The sequence below is a fragment of the Mandrillus leucophaeus genome, unplaced genomic scaffold, assembly GCF_000951045.1.
Source record: "Mandrillus leucophaeus isolate KB7577 unplaced genomic scaffold, Mleu.le_1.0 Scaffold419, whole genome shotgun sequence".
Taxonomy (NCBI): Eukaryota; Metazoa; Chordata; class Mammalia; order Primates; family Cercopithecidae; genus Mandrillus; species Mandrillus leucophaeus.
The window spans coordinates 2,005,395-2,018,311 of NW_012104465.1; positions in this window are offsets into that span (position 1 = coordinate 2,005,395).

The following is a 12,917-nucleotide window of genomic DNA, read 5'->3' on the forward strand; positions in this document are numbered from 1 at the left end:
CTTAGGTGATCCCCCCACCTCAGTCCCCCAAGCAGCTGGGACTACAGGCATGCACCACCACGCCCAGCTAATTTTTGTATTTTTGGTAGAGACGGGATTTCATCACATTGCCCAGGCTGGTCTTGAGCTCCAGAGCTCAAGTGATCCGCCTACCTCGGCCTCTCAAAGTGCTGGGATTGCAGGTGTACTCCACTGCACCCGCCTCCCAGTCCCTATTTTGCCTGTCCATCCTTCCCACACTTCATCTGGACCTGGAGATCCCGTGTTCATGCTTTGCTTCTTTTACTTCCAGTTGAGATGAAGATCATGCTACTCTTGCTTCCCACTGCTGCTGTCAGGACATGCCACCTCTCCCTCAGATTCTCCCCAACTTCCATTTTTCTCCCTATGGACCCCATAGAAAGTGAGATTTGCAAGACCAGAGAGGGAGTGACTTCTCCAAGACTACAGGCCGAGACAGAGGCAGAGCCTGGACTAAACCTCCCTCCACTTCCCCAGGTCTGCAGGGTCCTCAGGACACTCCCCTGTGGTCTCTGATGCCTGCCTCTGACAGCTGGGCCTCTCCTAACTCCATTCCCTGACATCATCCCCGCATCTTCAAGTCACTTTGGTTTCAGTGAAAGAAGCCAGTGCTAACTGAGTGTGTAACATGAGCCAGGCATTCTGCATTCTCAGATGGCCCAACCTTAAGCAGAAGGTACCAGTAACATTTCCATTTCAGAGATAAGGAAGTCAAGGCTTGCGAAGGTTAAGCGACTTGCTAGAGTGCGCACACCTTGAATGTAACAGAGTTGAGCTTTGAGTTCACTCAATCTAACTGCAAAGCCCACCCTTCTGCCAGCCATACTCTCTGGGCAGCTCCTCTCATCTCTTGCCCTCCTGACCATCTGCCTCCTTAGCACCCGCCACTTGGTGCCTGCTTCCCTGATTCCCTGCAGCTTCCCTTGAGGCCTCTTGGGCTTCTCCCATGCAAACTGCCACCTCCCAGGTCTGGAGCTCTGGAATCTTGAACCTCAAACTCTGGTCCTTTCACCTCTTCCATCCTTCAGTGCAGGGGCCTGGCCTACATCCAGAGCAGTTTATGGAAACTCTTTTGGCCTCAGATTTAGCTTCTGCAAGAGGAGACACAGCCTCTGCAAGAGGAGACACAGTCCTAACTCACAGGGCATTCGGGAGAAAGAAGTCCTGAGAAATAAAGGTGCGTTATTTTAAAGCAGGGCTTCCTGATAGGAAAGAAAAAACAGAAACTGAGACCCCAATTCAGTAACTCACCGTGGGTAGGGTGGAAGTGGCAGGATACTGCCCCTCCTGTCTCCCTATCTACAAAATGAGACAGCACGCTGGTGGCCTGGGGGTTCCTTCCACCTCCCACCTTCCAGGACACATAAGAATAGAAGCTGCCCTGATGATCTCTGAGCTGCCTTACAGTTCTAGAACTCAAGGATGATAAATATATTAGGCTTCATAATGTCCTTTCTTCCTTCGTGTGCCTCTTAAGTGATTAGTGTAATACTCCGTACACAATTTTAATTATTATTTGTGGAATGCATGCATGCAAGAGCCACGCAGGAGCTCAAATGGGAAGGAGCTGAATTCCTGTGGGACAACAGTCCACAGAGACATCTCTCCAGCCTTCTCTTCAAGGGGAACCCAGGACCCGTGTCTGCAGCATGGCCCTGGGCTCAGGGGGCCCTCGGCACAGCCTGGGAACCCTTGGCTGCCCCTCCAGAGGTGAGAGGAGAGCAAGCTGGCTCCCTCTCTCCTTTCTTCCTTTCCCTCCTGGGCAGGGGAGCAGGAAGGGGAAGCAGCACCACCTAGGAGAGACCCGGGTTGGGCTGCAAGAGCGCAGCCTCCTCTGGAGCTCTGGCAGGAAGGGTGGTGTGCGGTTCTCCCTCCTGGCGGCCTTTCTTTCAGGCGTGCTTCAGGACCCCTTCCCTTCCTTCCCCCTGTCCCAGGGAAACAAGACCCCTCTCCTTCTCCAGCTGCTCCCCCAACCCCAAGACCCCCATCTTTGCTTTGTAGGACCCACTTCCTCTACTGGGAGGAGAGCGGCGAGGCGTTCTCTCTATGGAGCACAGGAGTGCTGTCTAAGAGTGCAGGTGGGGGCTCCTTGGACCGTGTGGGAGGGGCGCTTTCACCAGTCCAGCCCCTGTTCCTCTCCTCCACGCCTGCGGGCCTGGGGGTCTCTCACATGGATCTCACCTTTGAAGGGGAGCTTCTTAGTGGTCCTAACCTTAGCACCAGTTTCATGCACAGATCCTGAGCTGGCTGTCCCCATCTGGACCGCCCGCTCCATGGCTCCCTCCCACACCTCAGAGTTGTCACTGGTGGGCTTGTCATGCCCACCAAACTGTTACTTACGGGAGGAGAGGACGACTGCCTCTCTTACAGCCTGCCCCTGCCTGACACAGCCTCCAGTCAACACCCACTTCACCGTCAGCCCTGCTCACTCTCCAATTTGGTCCCTGTCATGCTCAGGCCTGTTCCATTTCTAAGTCTGTCCAGAGCCAGTATGGATTGGAGAAAGAGGGTTATTGGCAGGTACAGGATTGGGGGACCCAGCTTTGTGTGCCTTGAAATGTCCTATGCTGCCAACTCCAAGGCTGTGCTGCCAGTGAGCCTCAGGAGTGCCGAGTCTACTCCCACGCCACCTTCTGCCAGGCCGGACACCAGTTAGGGACCAGCCATGGGGACCAGCCTCCCTCTTTAATCTAAACATCCACTTTCCAGTTTTTCATGCGGTTCCTCACTTCCTTCCTCTACTCCTGTCCATTGCATACCTATTCTGTGCCACCCACCCCGCTAGGTGTAGGGAATGTGGTTGTGATGTGTGGGTGTGCAGAGTCCCTGAGGGAGAAACTGAGGTTCAAGGAGGTCAAGTGAGGAGTGAGCAGATGTGGTGGAGTTAGGAGACCCAGAGAGTCCTTGTCCCACTCTGCAGAAGGCTCTCCAGGACCCTGGGCAACCTCTTCCCCTTTCCTGGACTTTGGCTCCTCATCCTTAAATGAACAGATTAGATTGCAAGGAACTGAGGGGGAAACGGTGGTTCCTGAGGTTTGGGAGACTGGTGAACAGAGTGGATGCTCTTCTCAGATGTGCTCATGTACAGGATACTGTGCAAAATAAACTCAGTGCACTCAGAAGGCCCTGGAGCCTGGGGTGAGATGCTCTCTAGGAACCTTTACACTCTAAAAATAACTTAGAGCCCAGAGCCCAGCAATTAATAACTCCAAGATGACTTGGCGCCCAGGGCCCTACATTTAATAACACGACTCAGTGCCCAAGGCCCTACAGTTAATAACTCCAAACAGTGCCCATGACCTGACCTGCACCCTATGTGGCGTGCACCCGGATGTCAGAGTTTGTTTTTCTGTTTATAATGCTTTGTTTATTTTGTTTTGATCTAAGATCTTTGAGACATCAGGCATTGCCTGATTGGGCTAGGGACACAGCAGGGCTGATCTGTGATTTCTGGAGTCTTCAGGGGAGGCTTCCTGTCTGTTTTCCTTCCCACTTACACCCAGCCAGAAGCTTAAGGCAGCTGGGGATGGGGAGGAGGGGATGATTCATCTGCCTAATAAAACACATCCATCCAGTTTCCCGGGGAAACACATTGGAGAGATCCCCAGGCGAGATTCAGGGAAATAAAGTAATAATGTTATCAGTCTTCACAGAGCTATTTAAATACAGATTGGGTTGCTGGGAGATGAAAGGGGGCCCCTTTTGTTATGAAAATGAAGGGAGATGGGAGGGTTGGGTTTGTGTTTTGATATGTTAATAAGCTTGGAAGCCACCCAGGGTAGGGACGGGTGGGGAGGCTGAGTTGCCTGGCATATTTATTTGTGCAGTTTAATTTAACAGCTAGGCTACAACTGGGCTGCAGTCGGGATTGTGTAAAGATAATTACAGCCCTATTATTAATCAGATGCCTGCCGGAGACGGCTCATAGCTTGCTGCTGCCTCGGCTGCATACAGATCTGCAGCGCCCTGAACACGGCACCACTGTGGTCTCATTCTGCCATCTAGTGGCACCGCCAGGAATTGTTCAGGGGAAGTCAGAAAAACAAAGTATTTTGGTTTCTTTTTAAATGATACAGCCACCTTCTAGAATAAACAGAAACTGCTGCTGTTTCTGAAAAGATAAGATATAAAAAGGACTTTGTAAATTAAATGACCATTCTTCCCTTTTTACCGATGCTGAATTTGAGGACTGAGAGAGTAATTTTCTCAGGGACATAATGTTTTATTGCGATTAGAATTTTGAATTCCGAATCCATTGATTTTCCTAACATACCAATGTATACAAACACGGATGTGTCTTCATCCCTCACCCCTTCATCCATTCTGTTTTTCAACTCTTCTGTATAACGTTTTGGTTTAATTTTTCTTTCTTTCCTTTGGATTCAGATCCCGATTTCATTTAATTCTCGTTTCCCCTGCTCCCTGCATAGAATGACTTAAAGTCCAGTTAAGAAACAATTACTCCAGCTGATGGAGGGTCAGGGGAGATGCAATAGCAAAGAATGAACTGACCTGTAGAACTGGTAGACTTAGGGGGCAGACTGGGCGTGCCGAGAGGCAGCGGGGAGGCTCTGAGGGAATGCTAGGTTTTGGAGTTTTCTCAGCCCAGCTTAGGGAAGACGGGGGGGATTATACTTTGGTTTTACTCTTGTTAAAGATGTGCTTCTGTTAACATCCCACACTTGTCTTCTAAGCACCACCCAACAGAGCAAGCACTGGGAAGGAGTGAAGAGCAAGGCAAGTCCTTGCCCTCTAGAAGGTCGCAGTCTGGGTAGAGACTGATACAGGAACACATACACGGAGTAGGGTCATTTTTGCAAGAGTAGACTCAGCTGGTGGCCCTCTGAGAGTCGGGCCTTTCAGACAGAAATAAAAAAATATTAAAATTAAGATAAAAAAAGAATTTCATTTTTTCCTCCATACCTCTCAAAGGAAATTAAAGTGAATCTAATTTATAACCTTAGCACCACTTCTTCTAACCCCTTTCTCTCCACCTCAATCATTCCCATACTCTACACTCTGAACACTTTCATTAGCAAAAAAAAGTCAAAAGGTGGGGTGGTTAGAAGAATGAAAAGACAAGCCACAGACTGGGAGAAAATATTTACAAAGTACATATCTGAAAAAGGGATTATATCCAAAATATACAAAGAACTCTTGAAATTCAATACTAGCAACATAAACAACCCAATTAAAAAATGGGCCAATTGATCTTAGCAGACATCTCACCAAAGAAAAGATATATGTATTTATGACTCTTTCATGTCTTTTGGGGACTGGATGGACCATTTCCTTTTATCATTGAGTAATATCCATGGTATGGATCTATATAGATGGCAGATAAGTATACAAAAAGATGCTTCACACCAATGTCATTAAGGAACTGCAACTTAAAACAAGAGTGAAATGTCATATCCACCTATGACAATGGCTAAAATCCAAAACACTGACATCACCAGATGCTGGTGAGGATGCGGAGCAACAGCAACTCCCATTCATTGCTGGTGGGAATACACAATGTTGCAGCCACTTTGGAAGAAAGTTTGGCAGTTTCTTATAGAATCAAACATATTCTTACCATATGATCCAACGATGAAGCTCCTACGTATTTTCCCAAACAAGTTAAAAACGTACATCCACACAAAAACCTGCACACAAATGTTTATAGCAATGTTATTCATAATTGCCAGAAAACTGGAAACAATGGAAGCAATCAAGATGTCCTTTAATAGGTGAGTGAATACACTGTGGTACATCTAGACAATGGAATATTATTCAGTGATATAAGGAAATTGGTTGTCAAGCCATAAAAAGACATGGAAGAACCCTAAATATGTATTGCTAAGTGAAAGAAATCCATCTAAAAAAGCTACATACTGTATGATTCCAACTACATGACATTCCAGAAAAGGCAAAACTATGGAGACAGTAAGAAAATCAGTGGTTGCCATGGATTGGAGGTAGAGAAGGAGGGAAGAATAGACGAAGCTGGAAGGTGGGGGTCTTTTTGGCAGTGAAACTATCGTGTATGATACTGTAGTAGTGGACACATGTCATCAGACATTTGTCAAAACCCATAGGACTGTATAACACAAAGAATGAACCCTAGTATAAACGATGGACTTTAGTTAGTAATGTTAAAAGAAAAACTTCAGCCGAATTAAATTGAAGGGAGTTTAATTGAGCAATGAACGACTCGTGAACGGGGCAGCCCCAGAATCACAGCAGCTTCAGAGAGACTCCAGCACAGCCGTGTGGTGGAAGAAGATTCATAGACAAAAAAAGGGAAGTGACTTACAGAAATCGGAAGTGAGGTGCAGAAACAACTGGATTCGTTACAGCTCAGCCTTTGCCTTATTTGAACACAATTTGAACACTTGGTGGTGTATGAGTGGTTTGAAGTATGGCCGCTGGGATTGACCAAGACTCAGCTACTGTTACAGGTGCATACTCCTAAATTAGGTTACAGTTCATCCACAAGGTCTCAAATATAGAAGTACGGAGTCCTTCTCAGGCCACATTTAGGTCACTTTAACGGTAATAATGTATCAATATTGGTTCATCAATTGTAACAGATATATCACACTCATGCCTGTTGTTAATAATACGGGAAACTGCAGCTGCTGGGAGAGAGGGTACATAGGAACACTCTATACTTTCTGCTCAATGTTTCTATGCACCTAAAACTGCTCTAAAAATTAATTTAAAAAACAAAACATAAAAAGATGGGTGGGAAGGGGGACTGATTCCCTTCCTCCACCCCAGCCTCCTTGCACCACCTCTCTATCCCTGTTCTCCATGGGGTAGATTCTCTGCATCTCTCCCTTGCATGTCCCTCCCCTCTTCTCTCACCTTTGAGAATCAGCTCTTCTCAGCCTGTCAGATTCTGCTCCCAAAACATCAGGGATGATGGTGGGGGGAGGGGTGGAGAGTGCATCGGAGTTGGCAGGTGGCGGTCCTTCTGGTTAGACAGGTTGTGGGTTGTGCATATTCATTGTAAGAAGGTTCCCAGTATCTGGGCTCTGGATGTCACACAGACATTCCCATAAAGCTGTGGACGTATCTTAAGACCTCCTAGCTCTAAGCAGGCCCGGCAGCTCAGAGGTCACCCCTGAGTTCCTAGGGGCTTCCTGCTCTGGGAGCAGCTAATTGTTTATGCATCTCTCTCCCTGGCTAAACTGCAAACTCGGAAAGGTGGAGCCTACATCTAATTCATGTTGTTGTTCCTTCTCAGAATAACCCTAGCCTCTAAGGCAGAGTATATGCTCAAACTTCAATTACCAAATAAATGTGCTGATGGGTTTAGCATCTGTGTTAGATTAAAGAACAGTTCTCTATAGACAGTGAGTCCTCACCCCTGGAACCTATGAATGTTACCTTGTATAACAAAAATGACTTTGCAGATGGGATTAAGTTAAGGATTTTTGAGATAAGGAGATTATTCTGGATTATTCAGGTCAGGTCAATGTCATCAAAATTGTCCTTATTAGAGGGAGGTGGAGGAAGGCAGGGGGACATTTGACTACCGAAAAGGAGACAACAACATGAAGAAGAGATCAGGGTGAGGTGGCCACAAGCTAAGGAATGCTGGCAGCCACCAAAAAGCAAGCTGGAAGAGACAAGGAAATGGATTCTCTTTAAAACTTCTGAGTGGAGCATGACCCTGCTGTCACATTGGTTTCAGCCCAGTGAAACCCATTTTCAATTTTTGACATCTGGAGCCATAAGACCCTACGTCTGTGTTGTGTTAAAGCCTCTCAGTTCCTGAGCAGCAACAGGAAACCAGTACAGCATTATTCACTGGAGATGGTTCCTTCCTGGTTCAGTTTATCTTTCTGAGTCTCTCTTTGAGATGTCACCAAGTTCATAGGTTTATGCTGAGTAGAAACCTGCTCTTAGAGATGAATGATACATTTGAATGGATATCATTGGAGACTGAGTGCTTTAGTTGATCATTTAACACCCTTCATTGGGTAACAAAATCTACCAAACACTGTGCTAGGTTTGGAACATACTGAAAAGAAAATTAGTCTTGGCCATCAAGGAGTTTGCAGGAGACCAGGAGGGCAGCCATGTAATGAAGAAATACCATATCTAAGGTGATGTAAGAGTGTGCAAACATAAACATGCAGGATACAGAGGGGAACAAAGGAAGAGGTGACCCACTGGGGGAAGAAGGCATCAGAGGATATTTACAGACAAGGTGTTGCAGGAGCTGAGCCTTGACAGGCTAGCTGGGTGTGCCAGGAGGGCAGAAAGGCCCCGTGTGATGTGCAGGGTGACCCCCTCAACATGGTGATGAATGACAAGCAGGGTGGGGAAGGGAGTGGGCATCATGACCAGGAACATCTGCTCCAATCTTGCTAAGCACATGTGTGCATGATCAGTACACCCAGCCGGCAGCTCTGCTTCCCATTTTCCCTGTAATTGAACATCATATCCCAATGCTCTATCAGTGTGATCTGAACAGGCTTGATCAACGAATAAGACAATCTTCGAATGGACTAACAGGATAAGTGGCACAGCCTTCAGCCAGCCAGGCCACCTGACCACAGGTCATCCATATCTCCCCAGAGCCTTTGGACTGGTGACCGCTGAACTATTCAATGGCAGCCTTGGCTCTGAGACAGCTGCTGACAGAGTCACCTGCAGGACTTTCCAAACACCAGGCCCTCAGAGGGCAAGTGCAGCCCAGGTGTCTTTATGGAATTATCTGTCAGATGCTCCTTATAACCAGAAAGTGGTTGGGCCTGAGGATTTAGGATTAGGAGTTCAGAAATAAGTTCCCATATACACACTAGGGAGGGGACCTGTTTCAGATGTCAGAGCTCAAACAATTTTTTGACAGCAAGCCAAGGTGGGCTTCTGAGAGGATCCCTCTGTCCCTCCACTATCCTGCCACCTGCACAAGTGGGACCTACACACACAAGAGCCAGGGCTTACCTTCTAGCATCTGGACCCAGGAGATGTTTCTGAGCTCCCTCCTGTGCTGGGAAGGGCACTTCCTGCCCCTACCAGCAGAGACTCTGAGGTGGCAAAGTTACTAAACACTTAGAGAACCTCTTTCAGAAGCTAAAGAGAAATCTTCAAGGTAAAGTGACAGCCCAAAGAGAGGCCCAGAAAGATAAACAGAACCAGGAAGGAACAATCTCCAGTGGAAGATGCTGTATTGGTTTTCTCTTGCTATTGTAAGACATCAGGAACTGAGTAACTTTAACACAACACAGACATAGGGTCTTATAGTTCTGGATGAGATAAGTTGGAAACAGATTTCACTAGGCAGAAACCAAGATGACAGCAGGGTCACACTCCACACGGAGGTTTTGAGGAGAATCCATTTCCTTGCCTCTTCCAGCTTTGGTGGCTGCCAGCATTCCTAGGCTTCCGGCCACCTCAGTCCAATCTCTTCAGAGGTCCCGATACTAGTGAAGGAACAGGAGGACACTAATGTTGGGCTCTGGAGGGAGAATGCCCAGGGAGTTTCCTGATCCTTATCGTGACTAGAACTCTTCCTGCCCTTCCCTTCCTTTTCCTCAGCCCCAGGAGGAGAACAAGGAGCGAGATTCTGGCAGATTCTCTTTGCTGTCATTGTACTACTGTCCCTATTCTAACGAGGGACAAAGTAAAGACACTTTCTCACTTGGGACTTCCTCCTGGTTACTCACAGATCCTCCTGCTGGACAAAAGGCAGAAGTTTCCTAGGGCAGGCATGGTGGCTCACACCTGTAATCCCAACAGTTTGAGAGGCTGAGAGGTGGAAGGATTGCTTAAGGCCGGGGGACAGGTCCACTGTCCCCAGGCCCTGACTTTTTTTAAACAAGGGTACTTAATAGAAGAATGTTCACAGCAGCACTGTTAATAGCTAAAACCTGGAAGCAACCTGTGGCCTATCCAGCCATCATAGCAGCACTGTTAATAGCTAAAACCTGGAAGCAACCTGTGGCCTATCCAGCCATCATCATCAAGCACCCGTGTCAGCACCCTTACTCTTCACCCAGATAGTCTTTCTGGAGGGGAAAGAGCAGTAAACAAAAATAACTGTGACGGTGACAGTGGAACTTGATGGAGTGCAAGTGTAAAATAACTTTCTTTTCACCTCTCAGGACTATCTGACAAACCTACCTTATCAACCCTTCCTGCCCACCCAAAGATGTTATCTCAGGCAGGTTCCTCAATTTCCTGTCACTTTCAGGAAATGAAAAGTTCTTAGATCACTGCTGGTTTGAAAATAGTATGATTTCAGTGATACAATGTCCAGTCTTCTGCAGTTCTTAAAAATCTGAACTCTTAAGTTTCTCACCATTTTCCCTGGAATTTTGGAATGGAACACAGCTATGCAATTGAGTTCTTGAGAGCAAGTTTTTGGAGAACAGATGGGGGACATGGACGTTCTATTTGGTGTTATCATGATTTGACTCTGAAGATAGATGGGGTTAGAGGATCTTCCAAGATAGGAGTCTTCCTTTACTCACATTCGTGACGTCTTTGGCGCCCCCTCCCGTGGGCTCCGCTGAACTGCACCTCCCCGGATGTGGGCAATGTATTCCCGTGCAGTATCTTATGACCCTTCCACCTTGACTCCCATTACAGGCAGAGCTGCTTGGGAAGGGGTCTCCCTGCTCTAGTAGGCCACCCTCTTGGCAGGGACCCTTAAGAGTGGTTCTTTGTCTTGCCATTGCAGGTGGCTTAGCATATAATGGTCCCTCTTTGTTGGAGGTTTTGCTTTCTATGGTTTTGGTTTCCTACAGTCAACCACAGTCCAAAAACAGGTGAGTATGGTACAATGAGATATTTTGAGGGCGAGAGAGAGAGAGGCCACGTTTACATAACATTTATCACAGGATATTGTTATAGTTGTTCTGTTTTATTACTAGTTGTCAATCTCTTACTGTGCCTAGTTTATGAGTTAAACTTTATCAGAGGTATGTATAGGAGAAAACACAGTATATTTAGGGTTTGGTGGTATCATTGGCTTCAAGCAGCTACTGAGGCTCTTAGAATGTATCCCCCACAGATATGGAGGGGCTGCTGTACTCAAAGAGAAGCAGATCACACACGCCAAGTGGTTCCTTGAAGCCTCCCTGCTAGGCTTGAGGTAGAGGCAGTGGCACCAGATAACACCTCCACATAATCCAAGAATAACGGGCTTCAAAGGACTCTTCTCCCTCAGACTTCTCAGCCTCCATGCTCTGTGCCTCACCAGGGTGTTGAGCTAAGGCCGAGCTCGTTTTTGGTGGCTTCTTTCACATATCTGCATGTGTAATGTAGTATCCTAAATGTGGGATGATGATTATTATTATTTTACCTATTCTTTAGCTCTTACTTTGACTGAGGAGGTGATTCTTAGCCAAATCAGAAGAAAAATAACAGTCAGTTAAAATGAAGCCATATGCTGAGAGTTAAAGCTCTGTGCTATTTGATCTGTGGTGAAAAGGGTAAAAAAAGAAAAATCACAGCTGTTTTGGTTTATTCCTGTGCTATTTCCTGTGTTTATTCCAAAAGCCCACTCCTCTCAACTACCATTACATCATTTTTTTTTATTTGTCAGTTGATTTTGATGGTGAAAAACTCTAATACAGATATAAGTGTTGTCAAAGACAGACAAAAATATGTGGCAGCCTAGCCGGCTTTGCTTATGATAATTTTTGACCATCATTAAATAAAAGAAACCACATAGCTATTTACCCTGAAGCCGGCTGCACAGAGTTTTCCATTTGTAAAGCATCTTGGTAGCAAATCAGTGCATGCGATACAGTGCATCTGCTCTGCTGACCTTGGATTTGAGGCTCACAACTTGTCTGCTGTGTCTCTGGTGCCTCACTATGCAAGACATAGATTCCCAGTGGGCACCCACCTTGGACCCCAGTGAACCTCAGTTTCTACTGGTCTCTCTTTGTGACTTTTCCAGGGCATTCAAAAGCATATTTCCTGTGTGCTGCAGAGTTCATGTTTCAAATCAGACCACTGGAAATATACTTTACGATGTTGAAGGAAACCCACTCAGCTTTGTGTGTGTGTGAGACACGGTGATAGGCAGATTTCATATAAATATGTCTGCATATAAATTAGTGAGTGCAGAAATGAAAAAGCTTCAAAAATTAAAATCAGAGGTTACAATGTATTTCCACAAGCAAGAAATCCAAGAAACTTTCAGAAGCTATTGATACAAGTTTTAAGATACAAGGCACCTTTGAATCAATTAACTCATGTATGAATACATAAGAAAGAGGATATTTATAAACCAGTTCTCATAAAATTTAAGTCTCTACTTAGTTTATATCGGATAATGCTAAAGTTTCTATCTGATCCATATGCTACAAAAGGACAAAGAGTATTTCTGTTTTATTGAATGATTTTAAAGATCCTAAGGCCAATTGACTTGTAACCTTGAGACTATGGAATATTTTTAGACAGTACACTTATTAGAATATTTATTCAGAAAACTGTTAGTTAAGGTTGTAAATTTTGCCATAGGAGGTGAATTTTACCCACCAATGTTGAGATAATTAACCCATTAACTGTTGCTTCATTGATTCAGTTCCAATGTACTCAAACAGTGTAACATCTACATAGATTCTAATAGAGAATCTAAACTATGTGGGAACATAGCTAAAGGCAGCCTTTATTGTAAAAAGTTACATATAATTTTTTGTTTGTTTGTTTTTGAGACGGAGTCTTGCTCTGTCGCACATGCTGGAGTGCAGTGGCAAGATCTCGGCTCACTGCAAGCTCTGCCTCCTGGGTTCATACCATTCTCCTGCCTCAGCCTCCTGAGTAGTTGGGACTACAGGCACCCACCACCACGCCGCGCTAATTGTTTTTTTTTTTTTTTTTTTTTTAGTAGAGATGGGGTTTCACTGTGGTCCTGATCTCCTGACCTCATGATCTGCCCCCCT